The 8,108-nt window shown below is 42.8% G+C and overlaps 1 non-coding gene across 1 annotated transcript; it reads left to right on the top strand.

Moving 5' to 3' along the window:
• The first annotated feature begins 7,174 nt into the window (after window positions 1-7,174).
• On the top strand, window positions 7,175-7,281 carry LOC147921515 (small nucleolar RNA R71). The gene has a single exon (XR_015589932.1). It is a non-coding gene; the product is annotated as a small nucleolar RNA R71 (small nucleolar RNA).
• The last annotated feature ends 827 nt before the right edge of the window (window positions 7,282-8,108 follow it).

Below are 8,108 nucleotides of genomic sequence, written 5' to 3'. Positions count from 1 at the left end.
AATCTGAAACAAATGACAAACTGACTCAAGGAAAAATAAAAATGACTCAAAGTGAAAGAGAAATCGTAAACAGAAGTAGGATCAATCCTCAGGAGCAGCATCACCATCAGCAAGATCTGCATCACTACCGCTCGCTCCCCCAAGGGGAGGAGAACGTGATCTACGCCTATTAGGACGGAGGCAGCCACATCGAGACAATCGAGCAATCGCGTTCCAGATGGCACGCATGGTGGAGGTCTGGTACTCCTGGTAAGCTCCCTGACTCATAGTAGCAGAAGGCTTCGGTGGCTCTGGGAACTCAAATGCTGCAGTGCTAGAAGAAGAACCAAACTCAAAACCCCCAGCAGGTTTAGGACCGTCTAAGTCCACAACAGGAAAAGAAGATGCAGCAGTGCGTTGATGACGGGAAGGCGGTGGCGAAGCAAAATCAGCGGCAGCAGGAAGAAAACGCAACTGCTCTGCATCCTCTCCAATAGAGGTGAGGTCAGGTCGTGGCAATCTGATCAGATGACTACCAGTAGAATCACAAAAGCTCCATAGCATCCCCTTCTTCATCCAAGTGGAGTTCCTTAAATTCTCCTCATCAATAACGCTCCTCTCCATCGAAATGGAGACAGAGTCAATAGCAATACGCAGTCGCTGAAAAATAGGAGTAGGTAGAATCCCAACATACTCTGTCTTCCCATGCCCAAAATCCTTGACCTTCAAAGAGATCAAGTGAGAAGCAAACACTGAACCATAGTTAACCCTCTCAGGGTCAACCCAGCTATCATCCTCAGCAATCAAATCATAAATCCCATATGCCATCATTTCCAACTCAGTCACTCTCATCTTTTCAGGCTCCATCTTACACAAAATAGTGTTGCCTATGGCAGTAAAAATATACTTGAGCTTTGGATGCCTCACATCAGTCATAGTGGAACGTCGGGAATCATAATCGCCAGTACCGAAGTAAGACCAGAGATGTGAGATATCTACAAACTCTCCTGGAAGTGAAACTCCCTCTGGCTCTCTCCTAAAACCGTAAATGTCACAAAGATCAGGTAAAGAAATCTCATACCGAACTCCTCTAATGAAGAAAGACAACCTTCCTTCACTAGCTTTCCGGACCTGCTCGTTCTGGAAAAGAAGACGGACTGAAGCCATGAATTGCCGGTCCAGATCCGGAGAACAGTCATAGTAGTGAGTGCACATAGTCCCAAGTCCTATCTTCTCCAAAAGTCTCAGTACCTCATCATGAATCCCAAGCCGCTGCATAGTAACAGGATCAACGAACCGAGTTGGCCTGATCTCAACCTTCAGCCAAGCATTGTAAAATAGAGTCTCATACTCTCCCCAAGTATCAAGTAGCGGTCGGTTGATGTAATCAAGCTTCTTAACTTCTTCAGTTGGACTCCCAGCCCAAACATGTTGTGGTGGAATCCGTTGTCCTTCTCATCTTGGCCATGGATCGTGACATGTGGCTTGAAGAGGTGCATTAGGAGCTGGAAGTGGTTGGATTGGCCTCAGTGGAACCGGAGGAGGATTCGCCGATGGTGGAGAATCACGGAGGTGCGGCTGAGCGGTGAAGTCTCTTCGATCTTTGGCTGGTCGCCATTGCTCTGAATCTAAAAACTGAGTATGGGATCGTGTAGAGGAGAGAAAATCGAGCAGTCTGGGCTTTGAATCGATGGATTTGGGCAAGAAACGAGTGAGATTTTGTCGATTTAGTTTATGTTCTTCCCGTTTCGAGTTTTGGTGAAGAGTAGCGAAGAAGACGAGGTTGGGGTATTTTAATCGCGACTCTAGGGTAACTTGCATCGATTGATGCTAATGTTGCATCGGTCGATGCATATGTTGGGTCGATGCAACTGGAATTTGGTCCGGCCCAGCAAAACTCCAATTCTTTCAAACCCACCAGCCCATTTAATCTTGGATCCATTAACAAGGCATCGACCGATGCACCAGATGTGTCGGTCGATGCAAATCACTTCCCTTTTTTATACGATTTATGCATCACTTTAAACTCAAAACTAAAAATCAATATGTTAGTAAATCCTAAAAATAAAAATAATTAAATCCGACCAGTGGGTTGCCTCCCACTCAGCGCTTGTTTTAAGTCATTAGCTTGACTTGACAGCGGATTAAGCAGAAGGTGCATCATCCAAACTCACAATGTGTCTGTCTGGTATCCCGGCATTAGCCCAATAGTGTTTCACCCTCTGTCCATTGACAGTAAACTTCTCTCCCTTGGAGTTAAGCAGCACAATAGCTCCATAGGGACGGACTTCTTGGATAGTGAATGGTCCAGAACAGCGAGAACGAATTTTATCTGAAAACAGCTTAAAGCGAGAATTGTACAGAAGTAACTGATCATTAGGCTCCAAATTTCTGGAGATGATCTTCTTATCATGATAAGCCTTGGTTCTCTCCTTATATAGCTTAGAGTTCTCAAAGGCATGATGTCTAAACTCATCCAACTCATTCAGCTGAACCAACCTTCTCTCTGAAGCTGTCTTGGCATCAAAATTCAGCAAATTAACAGCCTAGGCTGCTTTGTGCTTTAATTCCACAGGAAGATGACATGCTTTCCCATAAAACAGATGAAAAGGAGTAGTGCCAAGTAGTGTCTTATATGCAGTCTGATATGCCCAAAGTGCATCATCTAACTTGGCAACCCAATCCTTTCTTGTAACACCTCAACTTGATTTGGCGGTTAGATACCTCAACTTGACCACTAGTCTGGGGATGAGATGGAGTAGCTACTCTATGTTGAACTCCATACTTCTTCAACAACTTATCAAACACTTTATTAATAAAGTGCTTACCTCCATCACTGATAACAATTTGAGGCACTCCAAACCGTGGAAAGATGATGGTCTTAAACAGCTTAAGAACCACAGCAGAATCATTCTTGGGACTGGCAATAGCTTCCACCCATTTGGAGACATAGTCAATAGCTACAAAGATGTACTTGTTCTTGTAAGAAGAAGGGAATGGTCCCATAAAATCAATGGCCCAACAATCAAATACTTCAACCTCAAGGATGAAATTTTGTGGCATCTCATGTCTCTTACTAATCTGCCCTCTTCTCTGACAAGCATCACATCGAGATACAAACTCATGAGCATCCTTAAACATTGTTGGCCACCAGAACCCTGCTTGAAGAACCTTAGACACTGTCTTGAAGGTAGCAAAGTGTTCGGCATAATCTGATCCATGGTAATGAAACAAGACATCGGAAACCTCAGTCTCTGCTAGACATCGTCTGTAAACCCCATCCGAACAATGCTTATACAAGTATGGCTCATCCCAATAATATCTCCTAAGCTCTCTCAAAAATTTCTTCTTAGCATACCCTGTAAACTTCTCTGGTTCCACCTCTGCAGCAAGGTAATTCGCGATATTAGCATACCACGGTTGATCAGAAGTAGTGACAGCAGCTACGTCGTCGTCAAACTCGTAACTCGACGATTCCTGAACCAAGCGTCGATGGATGCTTAATGATGTATCGGTCGATGCAATCACCAAGTCCTGTTCATATCAAGATGCAGCATCGATCGATGCACTAGATATGTTGATCGATGCACTACCACGACCCTGCAATATTTTTCCATATTGCAGCAATGTAGCTTGAGAGCCAATATCTACAAAGTAGACATTCTCCTCTGGCAGTGAATCATGAATTGGAACATTATCTTCAATCTTTATCCTTGATAAATGATCAGCTACTCCATTCTCAATCCCTTTCTTATCCTTAACCTCAATGTCAAATTCTTGAAGAAGGAGAATCCATCTAAGTAACCTTGGTTTGGCATCCTTCTTCTGCATCAATTATTTCAGTGCAGCATGATCTATATGAACTATTACCTTTGATCCAACCAAGTAAGAGCGAAACTTCTCAAAAGCAAATACTACTGCTAACAACTCCTTCTCTATAGTTGCATAATTCCTTTGAGCATCATCAAGTGTTCTATTAGCATAGTAAATACCATGAAGTTTCATATCCTTCTTCTGTCCTAGCACTGCTCCTACTGCAAAATCACTGGCATCACACATTATCTCAAAAGGCAAATCCCAATCTGGTGGTTGAACAATTGGAGCACTCACTAACTCTTGCTTAATCCGTTCAAAAGCTAAATGACATTCATCAGTGAACTCAAACTTGACATCCTTGCATAATAGATCTGAAAGTGGTCTAGCTATCTTACTGAAATCCTTGATGAAGCGTCTGTAGAACCCTGCATGTCCAAGAAAACTTCTTACCAACTTCACACTATCCGGTGGTTGAAGACCTGTCATCACTTCTATCTTAGCACGGTCAACTTCAATACCAGCTTCTGAAACCCTGTGACTAAGCACTATACCATCTCTAACCATAAAATGGCACTTCTCCCAATTAAGAACTAAGTGCTTCTCTTCACATCTTGCTAATACTTTGTAGAGATTATCCAAACAGCTCTTGAATGAAGACCCATACATAGAAAAATAATCCATGAAAACCTCCATGTAATCTTCAATCATGTTTGTAAAGATGGACATCATACATCTCTGAAATGTCGCATGAGCATTACAGAGACCAAAAGGCATTCTGCGGTATGCAAAAGTACCATATGGACAAGTGAAAGTCGTCTTCTCCTGGTCATCGGGATGAATCGGAATCTGGAAAAACCCAGAGTAACCATCCAAAAAGCAGTAGTATGGATGGTTAGCTAACCTCTCAAGCATCTGATCAATGAAGGATAGCGGGAAGTGATCTTTCCTTGTTGCGGCATTCAGCTTCCTGTAATAAATACACATTTGGTGTCCGGTGATTGTCCATGTCGGAATCAGCTCATTATTGTCATTCTTCACCACTGTAACTCCACCCTTCTTAGGAACAACATGAACTGGACTAACCCACTTGCTATCAGAAATTGGGTAGATGATCCCGGCATTCAGCAATTTCATGATCTCTTTCTTGACAACATCTTGCAAATTCGGATTTAGCCGCCTTTGATGTTCAACAGATGTCTTAGCTCCTTCCTCAAGATGAATCCTATGCATGCACAAGTCTGGAGAAATCCCTGCAATATCATCAAGAGAATAGCCAAGAGCCTTGCGCAGCTTGCTTAGCAGTAAAGTGAGCTCTGCGTTGTTTAAGGAAGCATTAACTATAACAGGATAAGAAGAATTTTCACCCAAGAATGCATACCTTAAACCAGCAGGAAGTGGCTTGAGATCAAGCTTTGGAGCTTTCTCAAGACTCCAATCAGAAAAATTTTCAGCTTGTGAAGAAGTACTAACCAATTCCTCTTGTGCAGCCAGCTTCTTCACTTGTTCATTAGCATCAAGTAGCTTGACATACCCAGCAACAATGTCATCTAAATGCTCAGCTTCTTCAGTAGAAGCAACCAATGCTCTCTCTAGAGGATCCTCATGATGCAGCTCCTTGAAAACCTCTTCAGCAAGATTAGACTATGTATCCACATAAAAAATCTGATTATCTATTGTTGGCCTCTTAACCAGCTTATCCATGTCAAAGCGCATCTCCAAATCTCCAACATTAAGACCAATTCTTCCTCTCTTGACATCAATAATAGCCCCAACAGTAGCTGAGAATGATCTTCCCAAGATTAAAGCATCCTTAGACTCTTCTTCATACTTCAAGACCACAAAATCAATAGGTATCAAACAGTTACCAATCTTAATTGGAACATCTTCAAGAATACCATCAGGAATGCGAACTGATCGGTCAGCAAGTATAAGAGTAATCTTGGTGGGTTAGAAATCTGTTATCCCAAGGCTGAGTGCTACTGATCTAGGCATTAAGTTGACACTGCTACCAAGATCACACAAGGATCTAGCAAACCTCTCACTGAAGATTGTACAATCAAGAACAAAACTACCTAGATTAGGTAGCTTTTCTGGGATCTTGTTATGAATGATGGCACTAACTTGGGCTGAAATCATCATTACTCCTTGCTCAGCATTCAAATCCTTGGTGACCATCCAGTTGACATATCTCCTAAGCATTGGAGAAGTCCTAATTGCATCAATCAATGGCAACTCAACAATAAGCTTATCCATCATAGCCTTACATTTAGCATCATCAAGCTACTGTTTTGACTTTCTTGGGTTCTTGGGAAAAGGAACTTTAGGTTTGTATACCCTTTCAGCAACTGGAATCGGAGCTTTCCTAACTTCTGTCTCGGTCTGCAGACTGCATCGATCGATGTCTGGGTTGTGTCGGTCGATGCTCTCTTGCAAATTTGATTCTTCTTCGAACACTGAAGGTTGCGTCGATCGATGCTTTGCAGATGCATCGATCGATGCTGGTTCCGGATCGTCAAGCTCATCATCCTCATCGATCAGTTCCTGCAATTCTTTGGCTCTTTGTTTCTTCTTAACTTCTGACTATAATTGCAAACCACTCCTTACGGTCACAACATTGCAGGAGTGCTTAGGATTGGATTCAGTTCTTCCTGGTAAGAATCCTTCTTGCCTTTTCACAGCTCCAGTGGTTTATGCAACTTGGCTCTCCAACTTCTTGACTTGAACATTCAATGAATCAAATTTTTCAGTAAGCTCAGTATAGACATTGTCAATCTTCCCATTAAATGTTACTGTTAATTGTTCCTGCCCTTGAAGGATTTGTTCAAGCATTGCCTCCATCCTACTTTCAGTTGTCTTAGGAGGAGGAGATTGGTAAGAGGAGTTGCCATAGGTCCTGGTGTAACCATTGCTCTGCTGCTGCTTCTGATAATCTTGCTTAGGAACGTAGCCTGTAGAACCAGACTGATAGTTGTTGCGTTGGTTGTTTCCACTGAAAGACCTGTTGCCTTGCTGATTTCCAAACTTTTGGCCTTCATTCCCATACACAAAGTTGACATCTTCTTCTAATGTTTGTGGCTTTGGCTCAAAAACCTCAACATCTTCAGCAAAATGGACTGACTTCTTTCCAACAAGAAGGTTATGCATTGTATCCAACTTGGCATTCACTGTAGCAAACTGATTTAAATCATACCCTTCATGTGCTCTCTTCCATTCTAAGTCTGCATTCTTGGTATTGTTGCTTGATGCTAGCCTTTCAATCAACTGTTCAGCTTCATCTGGGTACCTTGTCTTGAAGTTCCCATCACTAGCAGCATCCAAAGCCATCTGATACCTCCAATCAATCCCGACGAAAAAGATACTAATCAGTTGCACCTCTGAGAACCCATGATGCGGACAGTCTCTCTGGTATGCTTTGAACCTTACCCAAGCAGCTTTGTAAGATTCAGCAGGTCCTTGTCTAAAGGTGGAGAGCTTAATCCTCAGCTCATCAGACATCGCATCATCATAAAAATAGTTCAAGAACGCCACCTTGATGTCATTCCAGGTCTTCAGAGATCTTGGCTTGAGTTGCCTTAGCTAATGTGAGGCTTCCCCAGCAAGATAGTAGGGGAAGAGCTTGCAGTAGAGATAGTCCTCTGTGACTCCATTAGCTTTGATGCTTGTGAATATATCCTCAAAGTGCTCAATATGGTCTAGATGCTTCTCATGTGGCAGGTTCTGGAATGGTATTTGTCCAACAAGAGAAAAATAAGCAGGCTTTAGCTCAAAATCATTCCTTGGGAATGGAGGAGGGACAATTGCGGAGCGGTTCTCGTCGAATAAATCTGGTATGTTGAAATCCGCAAGAGTCTTGACAAGCTCTCCATTATTGTCTCGTCTGCCCTGGACATTCTCTGCATCGGCTCTGGCATTGTGTCGATCGACGTCAATGTTGCGTCGGTCGACGCCATCCAGGTTGCGTCGATCGATGCCGTCGTTGCGTCGATCGACGCCAAGTACATTCTCATCAACCGCAACGAGTTCTTCCTGAATAACCCGTCCTTCAGCATCAAGTTTTTGGCCTTGTTCGTTGCGCACATGACCCTCTTGATCCCTCAAAACTCCAGCCTCATCTGGTCCCAATATGATTGGGTTGACCATCTTTGTTGACTTGGCTGCTTTCTTATTGTCACGCTCTAGTTTTCCTAACTCCTGGTTTGTAAGATTCAAGGTATGACCTGTTTGATTTTTTCGGGCTTAGGCATATACCTGAAACACACAAGAGAAAAGAAACAAAAGCGTGTGAGTAAAAACAGAAAAATAAAAAATCTAGA

This window comes from Camelina sativa, chromosome 18 (genome assembly GCF_030686135.1).
Source record: "Camelina sativa cultivar CO46 ecotype springtype chromosome 18, ASM3068613v1".
NCBI classification, from domain to species: domain Eukaryota; kingdom Viridiplantae; phylum Streptophyta; class Magnoliopsida; order Brassicales; family Brassicaceae; genus Camelina; species Camelina sativa.
This window is presented reverse-complemented; position numbering and strand designations above follow the sequence as displayed.